Source organism: Lepeophtheirus salmonis, chromosome 6 (genome assembly GCF_016086655.4).
Source record: "Lepeophtheirus salmonis chromosome 6, UVic_Lsal_1.4, whole genome shotgun sequence".
Lineage (NCBI taxonomy): Eukaryota > Metazoa > Arthropoda > Copepoda > Siphonostomatoida > Caligidae > Lepeophtheirus > Lepeophtheirus salmonis.
Window position 1 is genome coordinate 57,703,368 of NC_052136.2, and position 23,385 is coordinate 57,726,752.

General features: G+C 29.7%; 1 protein-coding gene across 1 annotated transcript in view; it reads right to left on the reverse strand.

The window, feature by feature from the left end:
* The window catches only part of LOC121120764 (uncharacterized), a 143,024-nt gene that overhangs the window by 32,516 nt on the left and 87,123 nt on the right, over positions 1–23,385 (reverse strand). The gene's annotated exons all lie outside the window — the stretch shown is intronic.

The following is a 23,385-nucleotide window of genomic DNA, read 5'->3' on the forward strand; positions in this document are numbered from 1 at the left end:
ATATTTATTGTAAATAATATCGCTTTTAATTTGTTTTTTTTTATCTGACACATTCTACGTATTCAATAAACCTACAATATGATCATTGTTTATACTTATATTTAAAATGGTGACATTTTAACTGATTTAATTCGAATAATGTTCCCATTTTTTTATTGTACATACATTTGTCATCGCGTTATCCTATTAACATAAACTTTTATACGGCCTTTTGCTTCCTTATTTCTGAGCTTATCCCGTAGTGATGGTTTTAATATTGATTGATTAAAACGAATTATCTTTCGTTAAGCTGTGAAGAATCATCTATTGTTATTAAAAAACTGTCTCACTGTTGAGATAATTTTGAGTCTTTATTTCTTTCCTTTTTGGGATGAAAAGGTTGAGAGATTCATTAGTGGATCACATTGTGTAAAATCAGTCGGTAATTAGCCAATTCTTACTAAACAGAGATACTATTCTTTATTTACAAGCAGGAATTTTCTCACAGCTTGTTAATGATGACAAGTGTCTAGAAGAGTTAGGAACATTTTTATAAGTATCTTTTTTGAGGGAAGATTGAGTAATGCAATAAGGATTTCTATTACAATGGTATTCCATTTGTTTGTTCACTTTCAATTTTCTACCTATTTTTCATTTATTATTGTTCTAACTTCTTGATTGTTTGAGCTTGAATTAGTCGTTTTGAAGCTTTGAAGAGTTTTGAACTAAGAATAAGATGAAAAATAGTTTACAGTTGGAAATAATTGGAAAATTACCATACAATTTGGGCATTTCTTCATTGTCTTTTTTTTAATGAAAGGTTGAGTGATATAATTAATCTTTAAAATAGATACCTGTCAGCTGATTTATATTCTTATGACTTTAGTATACTTTTAATGTACATATGATAGTTGTCTGAAGAGATTCTAACCTCAGCGTGAAGATGACAGCACTCATAAATAAAAGTTAATCAAATCTATCCATCTCTGTTGACAATTACTCACGAAAGTTTCAGTCATTTTGGATATGCAGTTGTTGTGTAAGTGAGTTTATGTGAATATTGTTGTAAAAATGGACAAAACCGAGTTTTGAGCTGTCTTAAAATGTTTTTTTTTGAAAGTGTAACCTTATTTACAGTTATTTGTCAAAGAAAAACGCTGAATACTCTTTGGACGGGTTACAGAGATGGAAACATCGCTGGGAGAAGTGTGTAAAGTTAGAAGGAGACTATGTTGAATAAAAAAAAAAATAGAAAAAATGTCTTGTATTTTTGTTAGGTCTGAAATTTGTCAAACAATCCTTTTATTATATTAAATGACACCTTGAAATACATACAAACTCATTGAAGGAAAACAAAAATAGTTGTTACTAGGTTCTCAAAGTCCATAAAGAAAATGAATTAAAATTTAACGAATATACCTAAATACAACTGATTAAAAAGGCAAGAAAGGCGAGAAGCACACAATACTAAGTATATGTGTACAAAAAGTAATAGCTTTTTACCTTTTTCATATCTTCGATATGGGTTGAAAAGAACATTAAAAAGCAGAGGCAAAACAGTTGTTTAGTTGTTCTACTCAAAATATATACCCCTAAAACGTACAGAAGGTTCATTATACATTTAATTTATTTATATTAATTTAGTACATTTAAACAAATCTGCCTCTGTAAATTATTATGTATATAAATAGGTATATTTTTGATAAGAAAGAGGGGAAATGGTCAGAAATGATAGGTAATCAGGGCCAGGAGAGCTTATCTTGTTGTGTTTTGGGGTTTTGCCAAAAAATATATATTCAATACTCTGAAAAAAGATCGTGAAAATATGTCCTCCCATTTCTCCGATCTGTAAATTGAATCCATCTTGGCATTCAGTTAGCTCATTACATGATGAATCAAGAAACAGAGGGGAGAATGGGAAAAATCAATCAATATTTTAACAAACAACATCGTCTTACATAAAAATAAAGACAAGATATGCCTCATATGTAGTCATACATTAGTTGAAGTAAAAAGTTCTGAGCGTTCAGTTCCCTTTATTTTGACAATAATATTTACATAGTAAAGATTATAGGATTTAGATCAAATATGCAATCGTTTTCTTGGAACACTTTTGTTCATATTGAAGGCATTATTTAATCGACATTTCCGATGACTGGCCTACCCGAGCGTACCTCATTTTTGACGTCCATATTACAAAAAAAGAAATCGTTAGAATCCCCGTTTAGCTATTGTATTCAATACTGTATTGGATCCATAAACAGCTCAAATTTATTTGGCCGCCTGCTCCGCCTTTTCACCTTGGTCGTAGTGATGCTGAAGAATGTATCGAATTTTATCTTTTTTTTAAACTTTCATTTTGTAACGCTGTAACATGTTTTGTATTGTATTTCAATTGTATAAAAGGCTCTGATCCTAATCCCCCCCCATCTACTTTGGCTTAGGCTTTCTTGAAGAAACCGACATAAATAAATTATTTTTTTTGAACATATATAAAGCTGTAAGTAAAATAAAAATACTTTACTAATTACAAATGTCATGTTAGACAAAAGATTAAAAAATATATGTACTTTCATGGTAAACAAAACAAAGAAAACCTCCATAACTAATTTAAAAAACACTCATCAAATATTAAACATGCTTATATATTTTTGAAATACAAAAGTTCCTTTATTTGGTGGGTTTATAATACGACGTAGAAGAGGCATCGGATCGCAATGCTTTATCAGGGGTCACCAGACTTATTAACGTGTGTAAAAACCATACTCCCGTTAAACTGACTCTTGAAGCTATGTGGACACAGGAATACTCTTTCATTTTCTTTTTCATGTAAATAAAATTATACATAATAGGATCTACTCTGCCAATATTTTCCAGTGAAAAGGTACTGTAGTCAATGTTATGTATAAATGTCACAAATTAGTAGTCATTTTTTCAAATTTGAATCATTTCTATATTTTTATCTTCTAGATTGGCCTTCTTCTTTCTCAAAAATGATTTTTGAGTTCATCAAGTAGTCCTATAACAGTAGCTGAAAAGATAGTCTTGATCTTTAGATTGTATGAAATAAATTAAAATAAAAAAAGTTCCATTTTCACTTTGTCCATGTGCACAAATTGTAAAATTCATAACGCATATTAAAGCTTTTCTTGACAAAGCTTCGTGACGGACCCCTCTTCTTTCTTTGTATTGTAAACCCACTTTCAGTTTAGATTAGATATAAATAATAGGTTGTATTTGTTTGTAAAAACTGTTTAAATTTATATAAAACGTAAGAAACAATTGATATATTTTGAATGTTTCTGTACTTGTGATATATCTATGAGTTCCTTTTTTTAAAGAGTGTCATGAATTGAGGTATTTGGTGTTAAGTAAAAAGCAAAAAAATACATTATTCTACTACTTCAATAAAAGTGGAATGAAATGGCTTAAATAAATGCCGATTTACAAATATATTTTTGTACAATCATGTTATATCCAGTAGATTGAGGCATTTGGTCAAATGAAAGACCAAAAAATGAAAATATATCATGAAGATAAGATGGTACAATCTAATTCTTATGTCTAAAATGAAGTTCATTGAATATTCATAGCTTTACAAGAAGGATAAATAACAAGAGAAGAGCAATTGGGCTATGTTTTATGGTAGAACAAAATAACCTATTAAAAAAAGAATCTTATATGTAGACTGTACAAATGTATAATGGCTTGAGTTGTTCTAACAAAAAAATAACATTTTTAAAAGTAAAACTTTACTTTTCAATGCTTATAACTTTGGGAAATTCTTCTTCCTTTTTTTTGTTTCATTCTCATAATTAATGAGAGGGGATTTCAAGTTAGAAATTTGATTAATTTAAAATAAATATTGGGAGTGACAACTACTTGCATATAGATTATTTTACTTTTATGCAAATAAAAAAATATAAACAAATGTATTTAATTTGCAAAAAGAATTAGATTATAGATTTGAACTTCTTTTGAACTTTCCCATAGAAAAGCACAAAAGTGATTTTTTATCCTTGGTATTTTCGTTACAATTGTTTATATTAATCTTCTTTTTTCTACCAAGTAAATTTTAAATTAAATTGAGATACTTCAAAAAAATTAATCGTAAACATTTAAATATATATGAAATTAATTATCTTATATGGACGCTTTAGTACAAACTAATATATTCCTAGGTACATACTAGATTACTATGTAAACTTAATAAGATGATCCACTCATGTTTGTGACAAATTCCCTTTACAGCCAGATGTATCAAATTCGGTTATCTAATGTTATATTCATTTAATGCTTACAAAAATTGTCTAATGCACCTAATGGTCACTTAGTTAGGTACACATATGATTCAGATTACCGAGTGGTCTTTTAATATTTTATTCTACAAACTCTGAAAAATTAGTGTAGGATCCCTTAGTGGCAATGATGGCTTCGAAGTGCCGGCGAAAGGCCTGGCATACGCTACAATGTAGTACTTTGACATGGTATCCCAGTGCTGACTGGCAGTGGCTTTGAGGCCTTGATGTTGGGAAGACGGGCACTACAGGCCTTCCCCTCGACATGTGCGCAAAAGGTGTAGTCGAGGGGGTTGGTATCGGGGCTGTAGGGGGAGGGGGCAAAGGTGTCAAAAAAGAGTTCAAAAGACTCATTGCAACGGAAAAGATGGGGTTATTTCTTTGCTAGTGTCAGAAGTGGCCTTTCCAAGCTCACAAGGCTCTTTCCACCCACTTTTTTGATAGCTCCATGGACAGTCTGGTGTGAAATCCTGACATCTCTTGCATGGGCCAACATGGACTTGCGGGGATCGCCCATGGCTGCTCCAGTTTGGCTTTTTTCGGACACCCCTTCTTCTTCTCCAACGTTTTGGACTTCTTAACGGCGTATACGATGATCCTGGAGACGCCCAACCGCTTGGAGTATGTGAATGGAAATTCGTCAACTGTCATTATCTCGACTTGTACGTAGGCTAGAGAGCCCAGGTTTGTATTGATTGGTGACTAATTGTTTATACTTTAATGTATCGAAATATGAATTAATTTCAATCACTCAACCTTAATTAATTATTGAATTTGTAAGTGCTCATATTTAAATGGCCCACCCAGTATTTGTATATGTATCCTGTCAACACAAAAACAGACTAGAATGATATTTCTACCAATTGAGTGCAAATTACATTTGTATTCTTTCGCAAATTATTGTCAGTTTCTATCAACATGGCGATGGTTCCTAAATAATGTCTTATGGGATCTTCCGATTGAAATCAAAACTTTTGTCAAATATCTTATTTATAGTGATATATAATTTTAATTTTTTATTTATTGTCTCAGTTGATCAAAAATGGATGCAACAGGGATGAAAAAATGAGCGCTAGGTAATTCTGTCTTAAACTATTTTACTCTAAAGCTATTTTGCCTTAATATATAAATAGATGAGATTTATTGGTCATTTTTGGTTCATATTGATGTTCCTTGGAATTTTTTAATCAAAATATGTAATATGTACTACTATAAAATGCATTAAATATTTGCTTTCAGGTAAAAAAATGATGAAGTTATGCTCCAAAATTTCACTACGTAGTGAATTCGAACCAGAGACAAAGTAGTTAATAAAATTAGTATAGTAAGCAAAATATATTAATAAATATGGCAACGATTCGAATTGACGAATTTCTAATCACTTCTTTGATGAATAAGCCTAATACGAAAGAGGAGCATAATTCTATCATTATTTAACAGAAAACAAACATTTAATGCATTTTATAGTAATAAATTTTACTTATTTTAATTGAATAATTCAGAGGGAGCATCAATTATAACCAAAAATAAAGAATAAAAACATACTAACGTTATTAATTTATATATCGAGGGAAATATCCTTTTGGCAAAATGGTTGAAGTCAAAATTACCAGGCACTGGAAATGTGTTCTATAATAGGTTATAAATTTAAAACCAAAGTTATGTTGGTAGGATCAAAACATGAATAATAAATTATTCATCTCTATTTTGAAAATAATAAAGTATCAACGAGCAAGGAACACTATAGAAGTGTGGAAAACATGTCTTATATAGTGGGAGTGACTTTTTTTAGTTGATATTGTCCAAAGCTCAAGCTTCAAATTGTCAGGGGGACCACCTTTTTGTGGACTGTTTAATTTTTGCTAATACAACTCTACTATAACAAACTGATTTTGAACCTTTTATCTCTTGTAGAGGGAAGGTTGAAAGAAAGAATGATATGTTTCAAATATTATAGGTATCTCATGTCATGTTGTCAAATAAACAATGGCGTAATTGTAGGAATAATGGAGGTTGAATATTGAATGACATCTTTGATTCTACAAGATGTTACGACTTACCCAAATCTCTAATCTTATTTGCAAATATATATGTATGTAATTAATCACAACATTTTACAGAGTATAGAGGTAATGTACAAGAGAAAAAAACCCATTATATATTTTGAATAAAACCTTTAAAAGTGCTAATGAAAAAGAAAACTACCTTTTAGGGCTTTTAAAGGGTACAAAGCTAAGAATAATAATAAGAAAAGGCTTTAATCAACTTTAACAAAAAATAATTTGAGTATCTTCAAATGATTCGTACATTGTACATATATTTGTAGAATTTTATCTTTCTTCATTTAAACTATTTGCATTATTGTTTTAAATACTTCGTGAACAGTTGCAACACTTTTTATTTCAGTTCAATTACTTGGAGTTAATTTGACTCAGACATACAAAAAATTTATTTGTTTGTTATTCTTTTAAATTATTAAGTGACTATTCCGGTAAGTTTTTTTGCACAAATTGTAGAAAAAATTGCACGCTAGAAATAGGACAACCAAATTAGAAAAAAAAATACTAAAGAAAAATGTAGAAAAAACTCGAACTGAAATTAATACTCGAATATTTTGAGTTTTGAAAATGTTAGTTCGAGTTCAATCGAGTTTTTCAAATAATATTTTGGCCGTGTTCGAGTAATTTTCATATTTTAAGTAAAGTTGAGTTTTTTTTCGAATAAAAGTAATAATCGAATGGAATACTAAGATATAATAACATTTATATTATAGATCGGTTGAATTAACAACTAGCCCCTCTGCAGGACTCTGTAAAAGCTAACAAAGAAATTTATATGATTGTTCACTCCAAAAACTTCTGGATTCAATGGCAATCTAGATGTTTGAGCTTATTACTCATAGACATTGTGTCATTCAATATATGTATTTTTTGAAATCAACAAAAATTTATTTCAACACTTCTAAAATGACATACGTTCGAACATAACGAAAAAAAAGAAGCTTCAAAAACACGACTGCACATTTTTACTTTAAAAAAAACAATACTATATAATGAGAACTTGATTGGTTGTTATAAATATATAAGAACTACCTAAAACCTCCGACCCTAAGTAGGAGCAAGGATTATGTAACAGGTTTGATCATTGAGTCTATCTGTAGACAAAAACAAGGATTCCCTTTTCTTCAAACTTTTTCAAAAGATGAAATTATCTTCCACCCAGCTTATCGAGGCCTGTAGGAATCATGGTCATATTTGAATGTGCATAGTGGATAATAAATATTGCTTCAATATTATATTAGAGTCCATTATACTTTTAATGGATTAAATTTTTGGAAAAAAATAAAATCATGTGTTCGTATTTTTTTGAGTCATTTTCATTTGAACAAACTTAAGTCAAGTATAATTTTACTAATAATTTAGTTTCTTTAAAACTTCACTTGTTCATTTGTATTAACATAATACTTCTTGATAGGCCATACCAATTTAATTCATTCACTATCCACAAAGTCATTAAGAAAGGTTTGCTTGCTTATATTTTTGTATTTTAGAGTTTATTCATGAATAGCGTGCGTAACCAAAATCTGAGTAACAAGTTTGAAATTTATAAATTCAGAAAAGTAATAAACAGTTGAATAAGAGTAATAAATAAGAATCAGAATAATAAATTAAAATATAATCTTCCCGATTCCAATTAATTGTCCCATCATTACATTCTAGGTTATAGTTTGACGTCTTGAAAATCGACTAACATATCGGTTTGAAATAGGAATATTTTGTAAAACAAAATAAATATAAAATTAAAACGTTTATTCGACTTAAGAATATTTGAATAGAACAATTGTATGTATAGACATTTATGAATCCTTAAGCAGATTATCACATCTATGAACCGTGTAAAAGTAGTCGTGTATAACTAATGTATTATTCATAACTTTACATAGTATTGTATGTTTTTTAACCTCAACAACTATGTCTGTCAAAATGAGGAAGTTATGAAGTTACATTATGTATATAATATCAAATTATTTATGGAATCAGTATTTACGTACCTATGTAAAAGAACAATAAATACTTAAACCAAAAAAAAAAGCAAAAAAAAAACCCCACAAGCTTTAAATTTTCTACCGCAGTATTATAATTTTATGAAAAAAAATTAGGTAGTATCTTTTATATATTTTGTTTTGATTTTATTTATAGAACAAACAAAATGAAACAGCATCCTGATTTTGCTGGAATAGAGCCCAGAACAAATGCCAGCCAGTTGGAACGCTGCTGCACCACTTTGAGTGCAGTTTGGGGACATATTGGAGGCATCTGATTCAATTTGAAGGCTTAAAGTCCAAAGCTTGGTTTGAGTCCAGTTTATATCATTTTTGGGCTGCATCCCTGCGGCTCCATCATCACCAGATCTGAATCCATCGGAGTACAGCCTATAGAGCGTTGTGGAGAAGGAAGCCTGTCGAACCTCTCGCAGGAATGTGAATGAACGGAAGGTTTCTATCATTGCAACCTGGGACAATATGGATGAGGGATACATCAATTTTTAGGACCTGTTTGGAGGGGTGGGGTATCTAATGGAAATCATATTGAATATACTATAACTTAACTTTAGAATTAATTTTTAAATAAAATTTCACGTTTATGTCTCTTATTATTCGTGAGATATAGGATCAAATAGTGTTGTACTAACATTTGTTCAGATTTAAGTCACGCTGACTGTATCTATTCTAATTAATAAATACAAAATAATGATAAATCTTGCATGATAATCGTTATTGACGAAATAAATAAGTTTTGTCTCCTTTCAAACTTTGATCTAGGTGTGCTACATAAAGATGACGTTGTAGGGCAATGAAATTTTCCATAGACTATTTCATTACCATTCTGTAACTTTTTCAAACTAGCCCTAATCTAAATTTGAAAAATAAACCTCCCTACAGTATGTATATGTACACACAGTATGTGTGTACCTAATGAGATTCTGATGGATCATAATCCATAACCTATTCTGTGCAGCTATAATTTTTTACGAAAGGGGGATTTCCACGTTGTACATAATAATTAATACTCATACTAAAAATCCCTTCCTTAATCTATTTGGATTGAATTAATGCATTTGCTCTTGGATACAATCAAATTCCATGAGCTGTTAATAATCCCTCATTCAAGAAAAACAAAAGACCCTTACTTTTATGAGTAATTGTTTAGTTTTTCGATATATGTAGTATGTGTTTTAAGTGCTACCTAGTGAGAAAAAGGTACATATAAAGTTTGACAAGACTCTCTTTTGAATATTAAAGAAAATAAATTGGATTCGTGTACAAACGCAGAGCTCTGTTCCTCACTCTAATAATAATATGAAGGAATAATATAGTAATATTAAGCATATATTGCGTGTAAAATTACCTCAATGATTTATGACTTTTATAGCCGATTTATTTATTCATCTACCTTTTGAGATAATAACAATAATAAAAAAATATTAACAGGGGTGTCTCCTTCTTCTCCCTCACTTTTTAGCTGCCTTTTTTCTTCAAATGCATAAATATTATTCATACGTAATCAAAATAAATGAGCAGCAAAGCGCTTGACAACAATAAATAAATTAGTTATATTTTTTAATTTCATATTAATTTTGTTTTATAAAGTAATTATCGAAATCAAATTAAAATGAACTTGAAAAATATATGAGGATTCAGACAGGACTGTTTAAAAATATTTTAAGGATATGACCTCTGAGCAAAAAAAAAGAACGAAAGAAAAATGCCTTGTACATACATCCGTTGCTGGTCTGAAAAGTTTCCGGCCTAACGAAGATAGAAGACATTTTTTTCTGAATTTTTATTAAAGGTCTTATATGTCGCTATTCTTTGTGTCTATTAATAGGTTTGTGCATCCAAAATGGCTGACACTTGAGTGAGTAACTGTCAACAGATCACGTTTTACATTTCACATTGAGGTCGGAAACTTTTCATATATATATATTACATCGGTCAATAAATCCCGGACCTAACTACCAGATGGTGCCTCTAACAAAATAAAAAATATTTTTGGAAATACAAACATTCAAAAGGTTACTGTCAAAATTTCATCACGTTTGGTTTATTATTTATCGAACTGCAGTGGTTTAAGTGACGTTTGTTATTCTTAAAAACGATGGATTCAAAGCAATTTCGTGTGTTGATTTATCATTGCTTTTTGATGGGGAAAAACACCCTTCAAGCACAAGCTTGGCTTGAAAAATGTTATCTGTACTCTGCCCCATAGAAAACAACCCTCAAACGATGGTTGGCCAATTTCAAACGTGGTCGTACGAACATCGATGATGCTGAACGCCCTGGTCGGCCAAATGAGGCGGTTATTCCGGAAAACATTGAAAAAAACCATGAGAATTATCATGGGCAATCGCAAAGTGAAGTTTCAAGAGATAGCTGACACTCTGAAGTTATCAAAAGGTAGTGTTTACACCATCATATACGAACATAAGGGTATGAAAAAGCTGTTTTCCAAATGGGTACAGTGTTTGCTCAAACTAGAGCAAAAGCAACAACGAGTAGATGATTCAATGAGCTGTTTAGAGATGTTTACGCTAAATAAGAAGGAGTTTTTGCTTCGGTACATCACAATGGATGAAACATGGATTCACCATTTCACTCCAGAATCAAAACGGCAGTCTCCTGAGTAGTGTGCAGACGGGAAAAGCCGTCCAAAGCGTCCAAAGACTCAAACATCGGCTGGGAAGGTCATGTGCTCCGTATTTTGGATTTGGATGGAATTTTATTCATTGACTACTTAGAACATGGAATAACAAATAATCGTGACTATTTTATTGGTTTGTTGGATCGTTTAAGGCTGAAATTACCCAGAAAATACCTCAATTGAGGAAGAAAAAGGTGCTCTTTCACCAAGACAATGTACCATGTCACAAGTCAATAAAAACAGCTGCAAAATTGGTCGAATTGGGTTTTGAATTGCTACCGCACCCACCGTATTTTTTTGATCTGGCTCCAGCGACTACTGGCTCTTCGCAGAACTCAAAAAGATGCTCCGTGGGAAGAGATTTGGCTCAGATGAGGAAGCGATTGTCGAAACTGAAGCATATTTTGGAGGTCTCGATAAATCGTTCTACAGCCGTGGTATCGAAAAGATAGAAAGACGTTAAAATGATTGTATCATTCTAAAAGGAGATTACATTGATGAATAAAAATGAATTTTGGCAAAAAAATGTTGTTTTCCTATCTAGGCTCGGGACAACATTTTTGACCGATATGTAATACACTTAGACGTGTATACTCACGATAAATGTGGTAACTCTAGTTCACCTCTGCTAGAGTCTGACTACAAGTAAAGACCCAAATAAGATCCGAAAAGTTTGGATGCAACTGTTTATATAAAACGAAATTTTTGAATACGGCAAAAAAAAAAAAAAAAAAAATCCAAATTTGTATATTTAATTGCAACCACTCGATTGTTTTGGACCGTTTCTAAATATATACTAGAGACATGATGAAAGGAGATATATTCATATTAATTATTATTATAAATGATTAAATAATCGTTATGGAATATTAGGATATATATTTGTTTCATATTGAGAGGTCTTAATATTTTATATTGTGAACTGCACATAAAATCTTCAAAATTCACAAAGAAATTAAAATTTCTTTGTATTTTGAGGTTGAATAATGTCAACTGTTGTGCTTATTTTTTGGTAATATACGCTCAACGAGTAGTTTATTACCAACTAACTGTGTTGTAACTATTATTCAGGCCATATCTCCTCCCAATACGAAAATATATACATAAACATAAATGAATAATTGAAATTTTGAATTAAAATTGCAGAGTTTTTATTTTATTTTAATAATTCTGGATCTAGTTCAACGTCAATATAGATGTGTTTTCTATTTTATTGGAGAAATAATCAATAAGAAGCGGACTTTATAACCTATTATAATTATATTTAGATTGATTTTGTTTTATATAATAATTCATTATCACGGAATTATTTTAAAATTTTCAGTACTTAACCTTGAGGAATTTTGCTTCAAAAAAAATAAAATCAAAGCAATATTGCTGCTGATTTAAACCTTTCAGTATAATTTTTTCTCTTCTAACTGAAATTTAAATCATTTATGCTTCAAATAAACTCCTTTGACATAAAAAAGTTGATAACTCTAGGCGTTATTCCTTTCCGACAAAACTCATAAGTGCGTTTTCTTAGAATTGGATGTTCGCATAGAAAATAAAAGTACATATTTAAAATTTGTGAGTTGTATTATTAATTATTTCAATCTGAACTTTAGATACAAGCCTGTTTATGGTATTTTTTACCAATATTAATTGTGATTAATTGAGTAACAATTATAGTTGATAAATTGTTTTTTTATATGTATTTTATATTTATTGAATATATGGTGTAATTTTACTTATCCATTGTATCTAAGGATATAAACATATATTTGTAAGGTTGTGTCCTTATCGATCTAGCGGACAAAGTTGAACTTTCTTCCCAATATCCCCTCACGGCCCCACTTTGAAAACCATTGTTTTAAGCAGCCAGAAACTGTTTAAATGAAAGAACCGAGACCGGGGCCGATAGAAACCCTGAACCGGGCACAACCTTGTCAATTTGTGATTCAAAGATACTGTAAGAACGTCTATATAAAGACAACAGGGTATGTAAAATGGGATTAATTATTTTTCGAAGTCCACTTTTTACTATAATTCCTTTTTTTTAGTATGGTCAAGAAAATAAAAACATTTTATTAATCATAAGTTATTTAAAATAATGTATGCCAGACAAGATACTTAATAAAATAATTGTAAAATTTATCTTAGTCAGGTATTTACTTGATTTTTAATCCTGTCATTTTAATATTGTAAAATTTAATTAATCAGATCTTAAACTAATATTTATTCAGTAACCTTTATAATTGCAAGTTTGTATTATAAATCAGTAACCAAAAGTTTTAAGTCTAGGTATCAAATCAAATACTTACAGGACACTCCTCCATATGCAAAGTAATACACTTGCATTATATGAATATATAGGCATAGTATGAATGAGCTCATCAACAACAACAAAAAATATTGTTTACCTTAATATATAGTTTTTTTCTAGCTTATTATCATATTATACAAAAACACGAAATAAGGTGAATATAACCCACTATACGGGGAGTCAGAGATTCCAAACACTGCGTTATTCGAAATTCACGGTATTTGAAACTGCGTTATACGAATACCCCATTTTATAGTGCAAAATATTCATACAAGGGACACATCATAGTTTTATATAATATCAAACTTCGTGTGCATCTACATTCGCAGTGGGAAACTATTCTTTAAAAATTGATAGCAACATAATTTTAACAAAATCTTTTTATATTTATAAATACAGAGTGAGGACTCCAAAATTAGAATCCTCTTTGAGGCTGTCTGGCCTCAGTACTAAAAGTCTGACAATTTTGTAATTGGGTCATTCGAAAGAACTGACAAAAAGCTTCAATGTTTTTTTTTTGTTTTTGTGTGATCCAAAATGTCCGAGCAACAAGCAAAATAGCAGAGGGTATGCGATCTCCTCCACGTACAAAATTTACTCCGACAAGAAGATCTTCATAGTGGACACTGTTCTAAAGAGGAAAAATGCTCGCTTCTTGGCTTAATCAAGAGCTCAGGTCGAGGGAACCTTTAGAACCAAACATCTAGTTCAGGTCATGTTCCTCGGTGTTGTGGCGTATGACGATGGCAAGTTGCCTCTCTACTTCTTAAAGTCCAACGAGAAAGTCCACAAGGACGTCTACTCAAAGGTCCTCATGTACCATGTCTTGCTATGTTTAAAGAGTATGTTCTCTAGGGACAAATATGTGTACTTCTCATCCGAATGTCGATGCCCTGAAGGCCTTGATCACAGAGTAGTGGAACAACTTGTTCTCGGACTTCCTCAAGGCCAGTTGTGATTTTATTCGTCCCGTATCGAAAACATCATTTAGAATTAAGGGGATTGAATACAAATTGTTGAATTATCAAATTTTCCTTCAAAATTGAAAAAATAAAAATATTTAGAAGTGAAAACGGGTTTTAGAATTTTTGCAATTTTTGAGTCTTCGTCTTGTAAATATATTTGTGACTTTTCCATTCGTATTGAAAGTCAAGCCTATAAAGAAAGTGCATACCCACAAAATTCTTGCCACAAATATATATCTGTATAATACAAGAGATAAAATAGAAATATTTTGCACGTCTATTATAAATGTAAACTACATACATATATTAAAACCTTCTCAATATTTTTTTTGCATATATTTTATTAACTTGCATTATGTTTTTGCCCATTTATTGATAGTTTGATTTTGTGTATGTGAAAAAACTATTTTATTAGAGCAATTTGAATACCTTTTGCACAATCAAATAGTCTCTTCTTTGTTTCTATAAATATGAAAAATAGCATAGTAAAGAATGTGGTATAAAAATGGAGTTATTATGTAAGTTAACTTATGGCTTTTTTTAAGAACATTTAATTTTATTTTGTTCTCCCGAAAAGCTAAAAATTTAGAATTTAATCTAATTAAATATTCTACTAAGCATTGTATATTCCTACTATTAAATAAACAATTGTTGAAAAGTTGCTGAAAGTGATGGCATTGACTAACTATTATTTAATTGTTGGACAGGTTTTTATTTTTGTTATGGGACTATCCATATTGTTTTCCGATAGCTTTTATATGTAGATTTATATACATATATATACAATACATAAAATAAATAATATAGAATGCTAGGAAGAATTGCGTTAAATTAACATGAATAAGCAATTTAAGTTAAAATTAGACATCCTACCCAAGACCTACCCCTAAAAATAATCAAACATTCCAATAAGATGAACTTAAAGTTATATAAATAATCATATATTAAATATTTCAAAACATAGTAATCAATCCATTGATCTACCTCGATGAAAGCGTTCATAGCTCCAAACAAGTTTTTTAAAACTAGTCATGTATCGAGCTGAATCTGATAGTTTGTATTTGACAATGTCAATAGAATAATCCCAGGTATCACGGCCCATCCTCAATATTTTTAACAAAAAAGCAGCATATATAGCTACAGAGGACAAAACTCTACTCTCAAGTTTTCTCCATGAATTATTTACGCACATTTCAATTTATGGGCATTAAGAGCTTTGGCGCTCAAAAAGCTAAATGTATTGCCCGATTTTCAGAGCTTTTTAGCCTTTGCTATGTCAAAAAAAAGTTGCCTTTAAGGTATTAACATCCCCCCCCCCCTCCTCATTAAGATAAACAAATTTGAGTAAAAAGAAAAGTAAAGATAGTGTTTATTTGATATTGAAAACACAATTGAAATTTTACTGAAATCTTTGTAATTCGTTATTAAGTTGAGTAAAATATTTAAATATATTTCTCAAATATTCAATTGAATTAGTATTAATTTCGAAATGTATTCGTCAAAGAATGTTTTTTGATGAAAATAAGAGATACAGCGAATAATTTTATTTGAATAATTCGTCTGGCTAAAAAAATCTTATTTTCTTGACAAAATAAAGACGAAATTTAATGTGACGAAACTGGTACGAAATATAAAGAAACAAACAAAACAAAAAAAAAAAAAAAATAGCACTGAATTGTATTTTCTCAATAGTATCCGAAAAGACTTGAACAACTTCTTTGCATTCATTTGTCAGCTATCAATTTGATTAATATTGAACTTTAATTATTTATTGTTAGTCTTTTAACTGCTATAAGATAAAGAAAATCCCAACAGTTGGGGAGAATGATGTAATTGACCGTACAACATATGTACCAATTAATTTTAATTTTTCTTTTATTCTTTGAGGAGAAAAAAATATGAGATGAAATGAAGATTGAGTCCTAGATTGTAATTTTTGAAAAACTTAAAGTAATAAACTGTTTACTTCGGTGCCTTTTTATTAGTGTCTTAATGAATACAATACTGAAGTTTATAACATAACTAAATAAGTGAAAGTGCACTCATTTTAAGGAGTGTCAGAATATAATTGTTCAATGTGTTTTTACAAGAAATCCAATTTTTGCAAATAGATTCTACAACTGTATCCTTGCACGCTTAAAAATGCACCAATTTCAACTTTTCTAAGCATGGCCAAATATTTTCTTTATCTTGACACTAAAATCTAAAATAGTAATAGTTATAACAATGGTTTTAGTGCATTCACGTCCTTAAATTGTAATTATAACGTTAATTTCATTGTTGATGGTCTATTAATAAGAATTTTATATTCCATATTGGTATTTTATTGACTGATTTGAAACCGTATTATTTGCTAATATAACAATTAATTAGATGAACATATATTTGAGTACAAATTATCAAAATCCAAATGATTTAATTTTATAATACATTTATGACTATATAAATATATTTTCATCCGCTTTCATTCATGTAATTCATTCTAAAAATATTATTATTTAGTATAATATAATTAAAATTGAGCCATATATTCTATTTTCTATTTATTTTCAAAATAATAGATTATATATGACACTTATTGTGCTATTATTAATTAATAACTAATATATGATTTAGTACAACAAGTAGATTGATTCATCTTTGATTTTTGAGACGGATAGATCATTTTGTTTATTAAGATTTTATCAAAAGGATCAAAGGATAAAAAAACCCCAAAAAAAAAAAAACCGGAACAATGAATAGAGCATTTTTAAAAACCTATTTACTAATTATTCCTGTTCAGCTATTCAACATAACTTCTTTCAACAGACAAGATAGCAGAAGTTTAAAGTAGAAAGTGTTTGGTCATAACTTATTATTATAGGCTCTAGCTATCATTTCTTATTATTTATCAATGTTGAAGCCTATTTTAAACAGAAGTACAAACTTATCATATGTAAATTTAGAAAACAATTAGATTTAAAACTACTTAAGAGTTGTGTAATAATTTTTGGGAAGTATCAAACTTTTCTTTCAAAATAAGAAAGGTTTTATAAGAAATAAATGATTTTTATTACATTAATTAATTACAAATCAACCTTTCAATTGATGGAAACTCAGTGGCGTAACTAGGTTTAAAATTTGGTATATGTCGAATAATTACCTATTTGGAATTCGGATCTAATATTACAAATATATTTTTGTATTGCATCTTGAAATCTTTCCTTTAATAAAATACAAGGGAGAAAAAGGTCCAATATCAGTTTGTAGTTAGCCCATTTCTTCCCAACTGTAGGATTAATCTTCATAATAATAGGGGATGGTTCACTATTTAATACGAAATTGTCTTTGATCAATCAAAATTCAGAAACAATAAAAAGCCAAGAAAAGTAGAAAAATCAACAACTGACGAAGAAATATAAATTAAATGTTCATAGGATATCGCCGTAATAAATTCAGATTTTCTTTGTTTTAAAGAGATTTTGGGACCTTCAAACTCCAATAGTCAAATTTTGTCTATTTTTCACTTAATAGACTAATGTATTATTTTGTTACTTTTTTAAACCTACCACATAACTAATCTCAAAAAAAGTATGCTGCTGAAAAAAATTATTCATAAGTCATAAAAAATGTTCAATGTCTAACTTTAGTTATGAAATTTTTATTTGTAGGTTGAGATTTTTATAGGAACCATACAGTTTTTAGCATTGATGAAATTTTAACAATATTTAATATATAAAAATCCACTACTGTTCAACATAAGAATTACCCTTATAAATTTTTTTTAAAGTCATTTATAAAGTCACAATAAATTAATCTACAATGGTAATTTATAAAGACACCTTATCTGAAACAGTCTGTATATTCTCATAAGACCGTCATTGCCTCATGATGTTATTTTGTTAGCGGACTTCCCATTGGTAATACATTTATGTATGGGGATAAATATACGTTGTAGCAAAGTATGTCTACCCATTTTCAAAATGGATTCATCAACAAGCTGTTGATGTAAATAAACATTTATATGCTTGTCCTTTCAATTGAATACAATGCATGTCATGAATGAATATTTATCAATTCTTATCATCCTTAAGCCTGTAAAAAATAACAAAATATATCATTCCTCCATCCCATGTATTGTACCACATGTCACTAGTATGCAACATTTCCTTTTCGTTAAAACATTAGACAATCAACAAACCATTTTTAATATTAATATTATGATACATTTGAACCTCAATCTTTTATTATGTGAGTTGTAATGAACATAGATACAGACTGTTTCAGATAAACTATCTGAATTCAAAAAATAAAAAGAAAGTACTTATATAATTTACTAAAGAGATGTAGACAAAACATTTTTATTCAATGTGTACAAACTCCATTTTGACCAATGACTCATTTCCATACAACCATTGAAAGAGAAACATGCTTTAGCTGCAACTGTGTCTTGCTTGAATGTGTAAGTCCTGCCAGCAGCCACAGTCTTCATACAGGGTACAACAACCGTTCCTAGGACACCCATGTAAACATCTTTGTTGATTCTGATGCCAACACTAAAAAAATTAGGATTCATAGCAAAGCATTCACTCCTGATGATATCCAATGTCAAAATAGCAGTCACATTATTGCTTCTGGAGACAACAAGGACCCTGTCTGAACATCTTAGCAGATCCAACTATCCTTTTGGCTAAATGATCAATCTACAGTGAAGAGTGTTTCATTAGAAAATAAACGAAATGACTTTTATAGAGAAAAGAAGCATCTTCCCTTGGATCCCTCTTTTGTCCTTCATTCGATCAGTGAGTATATGACAATGCGTTAGGCGATAAGAGGTTAAACAAAGGTAATCTGAAAGAGCTTAGTAGAAGGTTGTCTTACTCATCCGGGGATCTTTTACTCATGAAGAACCGTGGAATGCTGATCTTTTGAGCCCAGACTTTCATTTCACTGAATTTTAATATTAAATGGAAATTTAAAAGCATTTTGCTTCACGTGTAGAACAAACCTAGAAGATTTTTAGTTTTTAATTTGAATTATGATTAAGACTTTAAATGGTGATTTAAATTGAGTACAATATATCTGAAATGCACTCTTCCTACGAGCTGAATGATTAGACATAATACTAGGTGTAAAAGTTTCTTTTTTTTAATTTTTTAGATAGGCTTAATCTAAAGAGATAAGATTCCTCCTTCATCCCATGTTTACTATTCACGTTTTTTAAATAGATCCTTTTCCTATTTCCCTTCTCCCCTTCCCGCCCCTTTTCTATTCGGTTTAAATGGCTGTCTCTATAGATATTACATACATACACATATACATTACTGAAGAGGGTAATGAATGAAAGCAAACGATCATAATGTTACAAATTAATAATTAATTAATTTCACGACATATAAATAGGAGTATTATCCCATTAAAAAAGTTTTACAATGCACATATTTGGTTCATGTACGTACAAGGAGCCTCGTCTTTACAACAACTCTGCTCTTGTTTTTCTCCCTTTTTTTCTACCCTGTCATAATTGAAAGTATGTAATTAGGTACACTATGTAACGACTTCATTTAAGCTCTGTTTGGGATTATGATGGATTACACATATGGGGCACTCCTTGTTTACAGCTTACAAGAGTTTTAACACTTATTTAATAGTTACATTTTGTCAGAGAATACATTGAATTATTTGTTATTTCAAGAAAAGAAGAAAAATATCAAAATGGATCATAGTCTGATTATATAAGCTGAGATGGGAAAAACGTAGAATAAAATAGCAGTATCTGATTAAAAAAGGAGAAACGGTAGCTGCAATTGTTCTTTTTAAGATTATATTAATTTTTTCATAGATTGTTTCGGTGGTAACCCTGCGTTGTCCATATTATGTACGTTTTTCAAGATTACAATTTTGAATAAATTCTCATGGAATTTCATTATTTTGTTTAAATCAACTTATTGAACCATTTTCAATCCATTAATAAAGCATTTATTTTGAATCGTGATAGAGTAATTATAGATGTTGTATAAATATATCTCGCTAAAATATGAATGAATGCTAACTTTGGTGATTTTTTTTTTAAACTGCATAACAAATTAAATATTGAATTTTTAATATTTTCCAATACTAATGCTATTTTAAATGTTGAAGGTTCTCCTTTTTATAGGGGCAATACATTTTCTCTCTCCAAAATCATATATGAAGTAAAGAAGGGTATTCATTATGTAGTACCATTAGATTATCTCCTGCCTTCTCCTCACGCTAGAGCGCGCTCTACGAAATGCATATTCCTAGTTATAAGTATTATGGAAATGAAATGGTACGTAATTGATGTTGTGTCAGCCAACCATTTAGCAAATAGATAGCTAAAGTATATTGAGATTTTAAAATTTAGAATATTGATATCTAATTGAGAGTGTTAAAACAATTATACACAAACTTCTAAGTTTATGTTAACGTTCAGCTGGTACCTGGTGGTCCATTGAAATCTAAACACTTACTAATTCAATAATTAATTAAGAATGAGTGATTATTAAAATTAATTCATATTTCGATGTATTAAAGCATAAACAATTAGGTAAAAAAACAACAACTGAGCTCTCTAGCTTATGTACAAGTCGAGAATATGACACTTGAACGTGATTGAAGAATTTCCATTCGTGCACTCCAAGCAGTTGAGGGTCTCCAGGACCACCGTTTACGCCGTCAGCAAGTCCGAAACGTTGGAGAAAAAAGAATGGATCCGGAGGATTTAAAGAAAACATCACATCCAATTCCCTCAATTCCTTGAGGGCCTATGCAAGAGATCTCTGAGTTTCGTATCAAACTGTCCGAAGAGTTATAAAAAAGTGAGTGAAAAGACCTTGTGAGGGTGGAAATGCACCTTTTGACATCAGCATCCGTTGCCAAACTCTTTTGAATAAGTTTTTAAGTAATCTTTTGAGTTCTTTTTTTGACACTTTTGGGGAAGGCCTGCAGCGATCTTCATCCGAACACTGAGGCGCTCAAAGCCATTTTCATTCAGCACTTGTCATGAGCTATGCCATGATAGAGGCCTACATCATTAGTGGGTACCAAGCCTTCCGCCGCCACCTGGAAGCCAAGATTGCCAATAGGGGGGTCTAGATCAATGATTTGGAGAGCTCAGACAACATCTATTTTTAGCCTTGCTTTCGTTGAAATTCTATTGCTAATTAATACATTATATCTTGTTAAATTTTAAAATTCAAAGAGTTCAGATTTTAATGGACCCCTCGGTAATATAAATAAGAATCAACAAACCACCAAATAAGGCTGTCATATAGCTATAATAACGCTGTTAAAAACTTTACTTGCATATATATTGGAATATATGTACCAACCTTATGTTTACTTGGAAACGCTATGTTTAGAGATGTGAAAATTTCCAAAATCCCCATGAGTGTAAAACATCGGAACGAATAAAAGTTGTTTTTGAGTCATTTTTGTTCGAGTCCAAGTCTCCAGCTCTGGAATCAATATTTAATCTACCATTTTATTGAAAATCCTTTCCATATAAAATTTTTTGCCATACAGTAAAATAGTTATCAATTAAATATATAATTCAATTTCAAAAATATGAATTTGTATAATATTGCACGATTTATGATGAGTATGTAAATTTGCAATTTTTTAATCTGATTCATCATCTGAGTTCCACATTTTATTCTATCTCTATGGACTTTTATTTGCTATTGAGATGAAATATAATTATACAAATGAAAAAGAGCGTATGAAGTGTTAAATAATCCATGAAACAACTTTTTCCATTAAATTTTAAATGACTCATCACTTATGTATCTATAACAAAAATGCCATTTCAGATATATATTTTCTTTTTTGAAAAATTGTCATTTTATGATATAATTAATTAATTGAGTGATAGACAAGCTTTTGTAATAATAGGAATTATATGTATGCCTTTGGCTCAGAAGTTACATGTGGACATTTTGCTAAAACATAATATCAAAAATATTTAAACTTCCAATTAAGCACTGCATAAATCATTTGTGCTGATTTAAGATTAATACAATCTTGTACAAAAATCGATAAGAAGATAAATGTTCATTTATTTTTTTTACATCATATATAAGTAGAAGCTTTAGGCAACTTTGTCTTAAACTATTTTGCCTCAGGCCATCTTTAGTTAAACCATTTTGTCTCAAGGATATTTTGCCTTAATTTATAAATAAATGAGATTTATGTTATTTTTGATTAAAATTAATGTTCCCTTAAAAATTTTAATCAAAATATGTAAATGCATTAAATTGTTGGTTTTTGTTGGAAAAATGATGAAATCATGTCCCAAAGTTTCAACGCATACACCAGCAAAATGTCACTATGTAATGAAGTGGAACTAGAGGGAAACAAATAGACCAATTATTATAATATGAAAAACAAAAATAAAAATAAAAAACTCCCACGGAAGACACTTCGAATAAAATAATTACTAATCACTTTTCTGTTAGTAATTATCATTAGACATTCATGGCAAAATCATTTGAATAAGTAAAACTTGTGACGTATGCAAATAATAAATAGGAATAATTAATTTGCTTATAGAAATTGGAGAAAAATACTAATGTAAACCAGTGACAATTTGATATAAGCCATTCTAATGGTTATTTAAGCCATAGAACACGAAAATAATCTTTTTAATATTTTCAATTGCCTTGAAAACCTGTTTTTTTAAATCACGTTTTTAGAGTATTATTTCGATTCGAGCCATATTTTCAAATGAAATATTATAAACTTGAATATTCAATTTTAATAACAGTTGATAAAAAACATTAGAAACATAAAATATTTTTTATGTTGAATAAAGTTTCTACAAAAAGGTTCTAATCATTTCAAAATCGAAGATCTTATTTAAAAGCTATTATTTTTTTCCATATTTTCCAAATAGTATTATAAAAAAAAAGATTTTCATTAATTTTTTCAGTTTGAATTTTAATTTTGTAATACAATATTTCAAAATTAAATAAAATTAAGTCAATTATATGGGTAACAGTAAGATGTAATGTATATTTAACAAGGCAGGACAAGTTCAGAAATTAAATTTAAATAAGTCGATTTGATTACTTACGTCTAATCAATAAATAATAATCAAATACAATGGATATGGAACATATTTAAATGGGGATTAATCC